The 11096-nt window shown below is 52.3% G+C and overlaps 1 long non-coding RNA gene across 1 annotated transcript; it reads left to right on the top strand.

Annotated features, from left to right (window-relative positions):
* Positions 1–4840: 4840 nt before the first annotated feature.
* LOC135418694 (uncharacterized) lies at positions 4841–9950 on the top strand. The gene is made up of 2 exons (XR_010432623.1): positions 4841–8245; positions 8335–9950. It is a non-coding gene; the product is annotated as an uncharacterized LOC135418694 (long non-coding RNA).
* The last annotated feature ends 1146 nt before the right edge of the window (positions 9951–11096 follow it).

The raw sequence follows: 11096 nt of genomic DNA, 5'->3' as shown, positions 1-11096 counted from the left end.
GTTATATATTTATCTTCCAATCAGAATTAGTATTTAGGAAAAAAGAAGGACGACATGCTCCAGTCAAAGCTACCTTTGTGTTTTCTGGAGGCTTGCTGTGCTCAAAGCTTTCTGTGTATCCCTGTAACATTTGAACCCTACTAAGAACAGTGAAACATGGTTCATCCCTAGGGAGTTCTGTGCAGAGAGGATCATCTTCCCCAGGATTTTAATAAGCCATGAAATTGGGTACTCAGCTGCGTATTAAAAAATCACAATTTTTAGTCCATTTATCTTAAAGGTCTATTGTGATATTTCTATCCTTTGGTGCCCTTTGAATGGCAGGTTGTCTCTTTAGCCATGTCCTACTCCAGTGCTTGTCAGCCATTATTCCCCACCACCCCCTCTCCTTTCCACTTTATATATAGGGTACTTCTCTCACAACACCGGATTTGTGCAGAAAAGCCTTGGAAGCTTGGAGCTTCTTTTCCCAGGGGTACAAGCCCAGCAGAAGCATTTCCCTTGCAGACATAGAGCAGACAACAGCTGGATTGCTTACTTGCATTCGACTTTCTGTTCTTAAGGAATCATTGGAATATGAATAGGATCCTTATCAAACCAGGTTCATCCAAAGGACAAGGCCGTATTAATTGTTTGCAGAACTCCAGCAAATAAACAGCATTCCTCATAGTTCCTTATTTGCCTACTTTAACTCCAATGGCCAACTCAAGCAGAGGTGGGGGGTGGTGGTGGTGACAGCCTTTGGCAAGTGCCTGGCTTCCCAGGTGGTATGATCAAGCACTGTGGAAACAACTTCTGCTGGAGCCTTTAAATTATGGATCTGGGAGGGAAAAAAACATGCCTATGGCATCTGGGGGTCGAAGTGTAGAGGGGAGAGCTGCTGTGAGCAAGGCTTTTTTCCTTGAGCAAGCCATTTGCTGTGCTCTGCAGTAAGGTGGGGGGAGTGGATTGCAATAGCGGTGATGAAATAGAGGTGGGGGGCTTGGCTCCCTTCCTGGGCAAGGACTGGCATCCTAAAGCTCAAGGGCTGGAGTACAAGAGGGCAGAAGCTGTAAGGGCTTTCTGTGCCCCAGGAAAAAAGCAAGTGACACAGGGCACTGCCAGAGCTCTCAACACCTGACCTCTCCATCCCTTCTGGAAAGTTCTCTATGGTTGAGCTGGTGGTCTGCCCGACGAGGAGAGAAAAATTTTGCAAGCATCTCCCTTTCTCTTGATGCAGTCTGGATGGCCAAAACAGTGTGTTATTCTGACCAGACTGCCTTGCCCAGCCACGGCTGCTCTCCGGAGCATGTCTGGATGGTTTCTTTGCCAGGGATCTGCCCTGTGAAGCACATCATTGCTGGGGCTGGAGGCTCGGAGGCTGAGCTTGCAGGGAAGGAAAGGCAAGTTAATGTTGATGCTGGCCAGGCTGCTGGCTCAGCAGAAGAGCTCATGTCTGCAAAACTTCAATCTGGGGCTAAATTTAAACACCAAAATGTAGCATTTAGAAGCCCAGAGAATAGCCCAGCCCTGGTCTCCGATGGCTTCCTCCAGCCAGCCCTCCCTTTGGCAAGGAAGAAGCTTTTGTTTCCCTTGGACTCCAGGCCAGCTTGGAATAATAACCTCAGCAAAACCCTCCCTGCCCCAGCACAATGAAGCAGCGCTCTCAATTCCCAGATGTGCAGGAGGGAAGTGTCCAGCATGTCCCCTCCTGATGCTTCCCTTCCAGATGTGGAGTGGCAGGGAGCCGGAGACAGCCCGTTGCCAGCCAGGAAGTGGGCTGAAGAGAGGATAGTGGAGTTTTCCCTTGGAAACCCTCTGGATCTCACTGCTGTGACTAAGGGAAGTGGTTTGGGATGCCCTGCCAGCTACTCAGCTGGTTTGCAACAGCTCGAGTGTGCTCCATGCTGCAGGGAGGAAGTGCCCCTCCAGCAAAGGTGAGGATGCCTTCCCTCCCAGATGTGTCTGCATCCTCGGGGAGCCCTCAGTCCACATCTTTTGATCCTCAAACAGCTCTTGATCCTCATCATTTCCTCCTGAGCCACACCAGTGGGGCTGGACTCTGTTAAAATTCCTGTGGGCAACTTGATGGGATAGAGACCCATCACTGAGAGACCCATCCCTCTGCTCAGTCCTCACATCCCAAGGGCAGGGCTCAATAGGGCACGAAGCCTTGTGCCAAGGTCATGACTCTCAAGTGAGCTGGTGTCCCTGTGGGATGAATTTGGAGACTGGAATCCCCCTGGAATGAGGTGAGGGTGTTTAAGGTTTAACTGGCCTATGAAAAGTGACTTTTAGGGGAAATGCCCTGGGCAGAGGGATTTGGGCAGCACAGGAAGGGGCTGCCCATGGGCACAGCTGCCTCTCGTGGTGCCAGTGGGTGACACAAGCCAGGGCACCGCATCGTGTGAGCCGGGTTGGCTGCACCTTCCCGGTGGAAAATTCCTGCCAGTGGGCCACATCCTCCTGCCTTTATTTTCAAGCAGTTCGCTAAGGACGCAGGGAGATAATAGGTGCTGACAGGGGCCTGGCTGCTAACTGGGCTTTTGCCAGGGCTTCCATGATATTTGTAATTAGAAGAAGGTGGGAGGGGGTTGGCGGAGGACGAGGACAACAGCACACAGATGTGATGGGAGAGACAGAGCTTGCAGAGGAGCTGGGGATCTCCGAGGAGGTCACAGGGAGGGATGCTGATGCTGAAAGTCAGCGTCGAGATTACTCATATCTGTGGCATCAGCGTGGGTTCCCTCCCAAGTCGTCGCTGTGCTGGGAAGGCTGGAGACAGGGTGTTCCCGTCTGTGGGATGGGGATCCAGACCCCGAACAGTGTCAGAGCTGATCCATCACCATGTGGAAACTATGCTGAGTAGTGGGAGCAGTCATCTTAAATTTGGGGGTGCTCATGGCATTTTCCTGCAATCCTGCAGAGGCTCTCTGCTCCTCCTTGTCACATCTTTCCTTTCCCTTTCTCCTTTTCCCTTATTTTTATGCAGCCACATGTGTTCCCAGAGCTCACCCAATGGGGTGGATGCTGACCTGACCCTTGGCAAATCCAACCCTTTATTTAAAAAGCTTTTTTTCTTTGCCTAAATTGAATTTTCCACTCCATAGCAAAGGTACTTTGCTTGGCTCTTTGTTTACAAGGGAAAAATGCATACCAGAAAAAAAAAACAGGAGGTTTAGGTTAACTTTCAGCTTGAAGCTGTTTTGCTTGCCATGAAGGAATAGCGCAGGTGTCTCAAGTCAAATGCTTCAGGGGTCTTTGCAAGATTAAATCTTGTAGTTTGTCTTTCTGAATGTGTAAAAATATCCGAGGGAAACCTTTGCCCCGGTGGCAACTCAGTACAGTTTCCAGTCTATCTCAAGAGGAAATCTTGAATAAAAATAGAAAGCTGTGGACACACAAGACCCTCTGAAAGATGTAAACAATCTGTCTTTAAGAAGGGACGTATTTAAAATGAATCAGAAAGCAAGGATATCAGGAGCCCTATGGAGATGTTGGACATCATACTGAAAGTCATGAGGGTAAATTCAGGTGGGGCACCAGGTAAAGACCAGATGTGGGTCATGCTGTTCCCAAAAGGGAGAGAGAATAAAAGATTTATACCAGGTTGTAAACCAGGGCTGTGCTCTGCTTGGCTGTGGAGTGGCTTATTGCTGGATGCCAGTTATGGGGTCCCCATCCAGAATATCTGCAAACAGATTGCCCAGCAGTGATGTATCCACCCAGTTCCAGCCCTTCTGCCCAGTGTCCTATCCCACTGCAGTGGCACGCCAGCGAGAAGGTCCCTAGCAAAGTGTTGTCTCCAAGGGGAAGGTGGTAGTCCAGGGACTATCTTTCCAAGTCAGCTGGCCCAGATATGAAAGAAAAGTAGTGGTAGCACCTACCAACCCAGCAACTGCCACCCCAAAATCTGCTGGCAGGGAGAAGTTGGTAGGGCTGCAGAAACAGCCTGAACTCCACAAATGGATGCCTTCAGGTGCCGTGCAGGGAAGATTTTCAGGCTGAGCTTCTGGGTAGCAGAGTTAAGTGTCAGAGGTGTGCAGTGTGTGTCCATGCATGGCCTGGGGGAGGCAGGAAAATCTTCCTGCTCTGTGCCTGTCTGCCTGATGTAGGGAAGGTGTTGTAGCATGCTCAAACCTCAGTGCCATGAGGCTGGAGACTGCTGTCCTAATGCCTGGGTTTGCAAGGGATGCTCAAACTCACACCGTTTCCCTGCACAGGTAAAGGGCTCGTAATACCACATAGAGAGTCTGGACTCCCAGACTGTATTTACCTCGGAGTAGCTGGGTGGGGCTCTGGTGTCACCTGAGCAGCCTGATGGCACAGGATCAGAGGAAACCTAGGATTTAACCATCTCATTGGAGGTTCGGAGACCTTCAGCATCTCTGGCAGGGCCACCACCTCTGCTTTAAATTACAGATGGAAAAAGTTAAACAGGGCTGGGAAGGAGAATAAAAAAAAAAAAAAGGAAGGGATCAGCCCTGTGCCGGAGACGGGAGGAGGAGGAGGGATGGGAGGGGGTGGCTGGGCCCTGCCAGCCGCTTGGGCAATATCGGCGGGGATCACGTGCGGAGATCTGCTTTCGGCATAGCCCGCGTGCTTGTGCGGGACGGGGAGGGGGTGTGAAAGCAGCTCCCACTTCCAGGAATCCTCCCGGCACAGGATACGCGGCGGGGAGCTGGTAAACATGATACAACCGCTGGCCTGTAACTCAATCGGCTCCCTGCATTAGCTGCTCCCCACCCGGGGACCTCGCCAGCCTGGTGGCTTCTCGGGGTGGCAAGTGCACGGGACAGCTTGTCCCAGAGCATGCGGCATCACCAGCGGGGGGGCAGGAGTGATGGGAACAGTGGGGGAACTTGCACTTTAGAGTCTGAAGGATATTCCTCGGGTGCAGCCTGGGTCCAGCTGCTGCTTGCAAACCCTCTCAAAGTCAGAAATAGCCACTTGGCTGAGGAACAACCCTCTCCCCCGCTCCCCTTCCCCACCTCTCCGTCCCAGCGGCGGCAGGAGCTGTGGATAACATCCCGCACCCATTGAGAGATAACACCCTGCTCTGGCTGCCAGCACGCCTCGAGCAGCTCCTAATCTGCCTACTCGCAGAAATACACCTCGCTTGGGCTTTTTGCCCCCCCTCCCCTGCTTCTCGGGAGAACTTGTTTATCGCTGGGTGCAGGGAAACCGTGACCTCTGCTGCCTGCCGTCCCCTTTGGCTCCCTGTCCCCGGGAGCGGCAGGGGGCCGGCTGGGGACATGCGAGGGGATACCCGAAGGCAGGGCAGGGCGCCTGGATATCCGGATACGAGGGGAGAGGGGTGGGAAGGGGGTTTTGCAATAACAGCACGTCATATTAATTAGACCAGTGTTGGTCTTTGGATGGTTTCTGTTAACGACATCCATGTGGTAAACTGAGTATGGATGATCCCAAGCGGGAGAGCTGGGGAGACCTGGGGAGGTAGGAATGGGGCTGAAATGAGTTAATATGGACCATAAAGTCATGCAGGTGAAGGTGGGAAGGAAAAGCTCCTGCTGGTGCTTTGGGGCTTGTCTGGAGTGGCAGAGGAGGGAATGGCTGGGGACAAGGACACCATGAGGGTGGGATGCTCTTGGTGGGTGGGGACATGCTCCCCATGGCACAGGAGACTGCTGTGCCCCCTGCACCCAGCCTGGCCTGCCTGCACGAGGCAGCTTTGGATGAGAGGGGCAACAGGGTGGTCAGAGGGATGGGAGAACCCAGGGGAGATAGGACAAGCTTGGCTGGTCTGACTTAGCAAAGCAGGGAGCATGAGGGACACATAGAACCTTCCTGCTCCTGTCCCCATGCCCAGGTCTCCAGCAAATTGGCCCTAATCAATTCTTTATCTGTTCTTCAGCCAGGACCAGGGAAGAACCGGATCTGGTGGGTTTTTTTTCAACCCTCAGCTTAATTTCTTTCAGCCAGGGAGGCAGGGCCTGGCTGAGCAGCGCTCTGTGGGAAACAGGGTGGGTTTTGTACCGCCCACTGGTTTATTTGTATTTTTAGAGCATGCCACAGGCACTGGGTCACTGAAGTGAGTGAAATTCCACCCTGGAGCCTGAAGCAACTCCTCATCCCCATCCCTCTCCTTGGGGTTGGACTGGAGTCAACAGCTGAGCTGGGGCTCAAGTGTCCTGGTCACTGCAGTGCCCAGCTGAGGTGAGGGGCAGCTGGGTGCGTGGGTGCCAGGACTCTGAGTGGCAGAGCTGGGGACAAGCAAGGCAGTGGGTAGAGGACAGCCCTCCTGCTGTTATCACACCTAGAAAAGCCCTATGGGAGTGAGGGTCTGGCTGTGCCGAGCTGGAGACCCCGTTCTGGGGTGGCAGAGGATGCCCAAAGGCTCTCAGTGCAAGTGATCACAGTGGGGGATTTGTTTGGTGAGATGATGGGCACCCTGCACCGAGGGAGCTGGGGGTGGTTGGGATGCTGACATGAGACTGGACAAACTGGAGAGTGGCAGGGAGCTCCAATATGTCTAGGAGAAGGTCACCAGTACTGTGCTTGCTCAGTGATGAGTTGGCAACATGGTGAGTCAAAAGCTGAGGAGAGGGGAAATACCCAGCAAAGGGGAACATGTGGGGGTTAATATGTCACAGCACATCTCCTTGAGAACACAGCTCAGGTCTCTTTATCATCTACGGCAGCGAGTGATGCAAGGGAAGCATCTCATCAGGGCTTGGGCTCAACAGGGAGTGAGTCAATCGGGTGGGAATCTCATCTCTTGAATCACTGCTGACGGCACTGGCAGCTCCCCCCACCATCTTTCCCTTGTGAGGGGTGATGGAGTCACAGTCCTCTTGGGGGAGCTTTGGGGGAAAACCATCACGTTTATAATTTAAATCTGAGATGAAGAGGGAAACTGTCCCCTGGGATGGTGATCCAACCAGAAAGTGTAACAAGAAGTGCTCCCAGGAAGAGCAGCAGTTATCAGATCCCAGCTTTAAGGCAAGCAATTCACCTGGCAATGAGGACAAGCAAAGTGAGCTGAGGGTTGAGAGTTGTTGTTTGAGAGCTGCACCTCACAAGGTGTGAAATATCTTCATCAGCCTTTTCTGATGATCTTTCAGGAGATGATTTTCCTTGCTTGAGCTACCCAATATACTTGGCATCACCCGGTTCAGGTGGCCCAAGCACCCAGCGATGATCACACATGCAGGGAGCCTGTTGCTTTCATCCAGAGATGCACACACTGATGGGATTTAGCAGGACCAACACTCGGACCATGGCTTGAACCTCAAAAGTTGTGACAGAATCCCTGCAGGAGGGAGCTGAAGAAGAGGATGCAAAGCACTGTTGTTGTTGCTGGAAACAGACAGGCTTGGGAACTGGGATCTCTTTTCTGAGCCATCCTTTCCTGGTGGTGGTGCACAGGATGATGTGATGGGGAGAGGATGGCCCCGTGGGCATGCTGAATCCTTTCTGCCTGTCCATGCTGAGAGCAAGGGCTCCCCTGTGCCCACACCTCTCCTCCAACACACAAGAGTTTTGGGGTGATTCTTCCCCTCTAATACACAACCCAGAGCCTGCACTTCCTGGTGTCTACTGCCAGTCCATGGCTCTGCTCCGAGGGCATCCCCTGTGGTGTTTTTTTTTCCCCAGGCCTTTTTCTCAGAGATCCACCCCTTTTTTTCCAAAACAGGCTGTTTCCCCTAATAGCAAGTGCCCAGCAGCCAGCAGCTGACGGCTCAGTTGCTTTGCCTTATGCACAAAACTTTCCACTTGTGCTTTTCATCTTCCCGGTGGAGGAAGCGCCTGCTCTCCCCAGCCTCTTGCCTGCAGAAGCGTGCGGGAAACGTCTGCCCTCCTGTGTTCAAAGTCCCCTCCAAAGAGAAGCCAGGGGTGCACTGACCTCATGGAGTAAATGTTTTCCATGACATCTCCTTCGGACATCTCCTCTCGGGCTCTGTACCTATAGCTGAGCCGGCTGCAGGGTTGCAGCCAGCTCTGCTGGTGCAGGGCTAAATTCTGCCCTCTCCTTGTTTTCTTACATGTCCCCCTACAGAGACACCACCTGAAGCCTTCAGTGACCTCCCTGGAATCCCCTCCAGGGACTGTGCTGGCCAACAAGGCATCCCACGGACCAGTGCTGCTCCCTGGAGACACTGGATCCTTGCCGTGATGGTTTCTCCAACACTTCCCCTCTCCTGCTCACAGCTCTAACATGCTTGTGGTCATGAACTGCTGCCAAGCCAGCTGGAAACTGGAGCCAGCAGCCTTGGAGCAGGCACGAAGCATCCGTGGGCCTGAGGTGGGATGCAGGGAGGTTGTTCTGAAGTTGGGAACAACTTGTCACCAGGCAAAGAGGAGAGACACTCCGTATCCTTGCTGCTCACCCAGCTGAACGAGAAGAGGAGCATGATCCAGCAGGTGTTTTCCACATCCAGCCTCTCACTGTTTGTGCTGTACAGAGTTCTCCCTCCTGACAGTGTTCTTCTCAAGGAGACAGTCACATCTGGCACTGATCCCCAGAGGGTCTTGGCAGCTGGATTTGCAGCACAGGTGCTGCAGAGCCCAGGGCTCCTCATGGTCAAGGTCTGTTTTACTTGCAACCATGAAAAATCGGTGTCTTTCCCCCACCACTGGCTTGCTAAGACAAGATGCTGTGGTCATTCTCCTGCTGGGGCTTTTCAAACCACGTGCTAAGTCCCAGCTCCAGTGCAGTCTCCTGAGGGGGACTGGGGCATTTCATGGATTGGATTCCTTAGGACTAGATCCCTCTCACCACCCCTCTTGTGGAACAGAGAGAGAAAACACAATATGCTGTCAGAAATAATGCCAAGCATATGGCACACAGCAGGAGGTGTCAAAAGATGCTCCCTTCAACCTCACAGGCAGCCGTGTGCCTTCTGCATTAGCCATGTAGAGAAAATTACTCAAGCAATTTGATGTGGGCATTTTATAGCCCTTTATTTCTGGTGGAAGGTTTCACCTACAGCAAAGGTGCCTCTGCAAGTGAGGCAAGGAGAACAGCTATGCCTGTTCTCTGGTAGCTCCTCCCCATTTGGTATAAGAGATACCAGTTTTTCCCAGTTATGCATGGGAGAAGTGCCATTCTTACCTACAGGGTTGTTAGTGCTAGAGTTAAAATGAATATTAAATATCTATTAACCTGGGTGGGGGGTTTTTTTTGTCCTTTTAGCAATATTTTTTTGTTTTAAACAGCTCTCTTTTTGGCAGACAGGGAAGTGTCCTAAACTTTCTCTGCAGCTTGCCTGGTGGTAGCTTCACAGGAATGCTGAAGGATGCAGTGGGTGCTTGGCTGGACTAGGACTGGACCAGCCTGTGATTCCATACATTATTCTGCACCTGCTGCAGAGCAAGTCATGGATCTCCTCCCTTCATCCCATGCTCCTGAAGAAATGTGTGTGTCCAGTGAGGTTCCCAGCACTCCCCTGTAGCTGTGAGCCACAGAAGCATTGAATGTGCAGGGTGCATTTACAGGTGAGCTGTAAAAGAGGGTGAGCTCTGAAGATGCACGTGTCAATGGCACATTTCTGCACCTGTTTTTGTCTGCTCCTTGGAGAAGACATGTATCTTGCCTCTTCAACAAGTGCTGTGCTCCTCTGTGCAAAACCCAGAGGTGGATATCTGTTCCTGGGAGGATGCAAAGGCACATCCCACCTGAAGGTGACAGCTCAGTGTTGGGGAAATGATTCTCTGCTGGAAGTGCCTGCCTGTTGGACACAGCAGAATTTTGGAGGGGGTGGGTGTTGCATCATATACTGGAGGTTGACTTCTAGCTGGATGTATAAATCTTGGCCTTCCCGGGGCCTGGGTCTTCCCTGGGACTGCTGCTCTGTCTCCTTGCATTTCTGGGGAGAGGAAACTGTGGCTCACCTCTCCACAAGCACAAATTAGTTGGGTTTTGTTGCTTTGTGGGTTAGGTTTTTTTTTTTTTTACTTTTTTGGGGTTTTGCATGTTCAGTTTGAACAATAAAACATCTGTTCCTGAGGCCAGCAGCTGGACCAAAATGAAATGACGTTAGCATCAATTATCCTCCGGGATGGGGAGGCTGGCGGGAGAATGGTGCAGATTTCCTTAACGCTGAATAGCAGATGAGAACAACAGCTTGGCTCAGTGGCTCGTGTTCCCATGTTCCCAGAGAGCCTCCAAACAACCCACCTGCTCAAGCCCTCATGTTGGTGCCACTGCTCTGGGTACCACAATCCGCTGTGGGGTGAGCTGGGGAGATGCTTTTGCAACAATTGGGGAATAAACCCCGTTTTTAGTGGAAGGGCTTATGGATACCGAGGTGGCAAAGATTTTTCTGAACGCACCAAGCATCAAAGTAATTTTTTTTTTGGTGTGCACCCTCCTCCTGCGGGGCCAGCACGAAGAGGCCCCAGTGGGGACATCTCCTATGGTGGGTGCAGGCACCCAGCCTGGAGCAGAGCTGGGGTACACAGAGGGATGGGATGATGCAGAATCACGTTCCCTGCGCACAGAAAGGGGCTATTAACAGGGAGAAAGGGGGGAGCGATGGAGCACAATGGCTGTGATTTGTTGGCAGTCGCCGACCTACAGTCCCTGGCAGCACCTCAAAGCAGCTGTGAAGTGCCAGTCGGTGGCGATGCTTCAGCGCGTGATGTGGGGCGCCTGACCCTGGCATAAGGCTGGGACACGGGCTGGGACACGGGCTGGGACATGGGCTGGGACATGGGCTGGGACATGGGCTGCCCGCTGGGGAGGGCACTGACCCGGCTTCTCCTCCCTGGATGAATCCCAAGCGTGTTTGTGACAGGCCAAGTGCTCCAGACACATGGTGGCTTGGGTACCATCCTGTCCCATCCAGAACACACTCACTAAAGGCAGGTTATTTCCCTGCATCCCAGTAGCACAGAGAAAACCGTGACTGTGGGAAAACTGAAGAAAATTATCAGGCAGAAGTGTTTTTATGAGCGAACTGCTTTGTACCTGCGCAGCCAGATGCCTGAATAACTTAATGCAGGCTTCAGGAAATAATTTCAGCTGCTGCAATTTTAAATCCTCTAAAATAGCTTTCCTGTTCCCTGGAGAGCTGTGAATTTTTTAGGCCTGACAGCTTCCAGCACCCCGCAGGTGAGGTACAGCTGCTCAGTGGGGCAGGACCTGGGGAAAG

Source organism: Pseudopipra pipra, chromosome 9 (assembly GCF_036250125.1).
Source record: "Pseudopipra pipra isolate bDixPip1 chromosome 9, bDixPip1.hap1, whole genome shotgun sequence".
Classification (NCBI taxonomy): Eukaryota; Metazoa; Chordata; class Aves; order Passeriformes; family Pipridae; genus Pseudopipra; species Pseudopipra pipra.
Note: the sequence above shows the minus strand (reverse complement) of the source record. Positions and strands in the feature narration are given on the sequence as shown.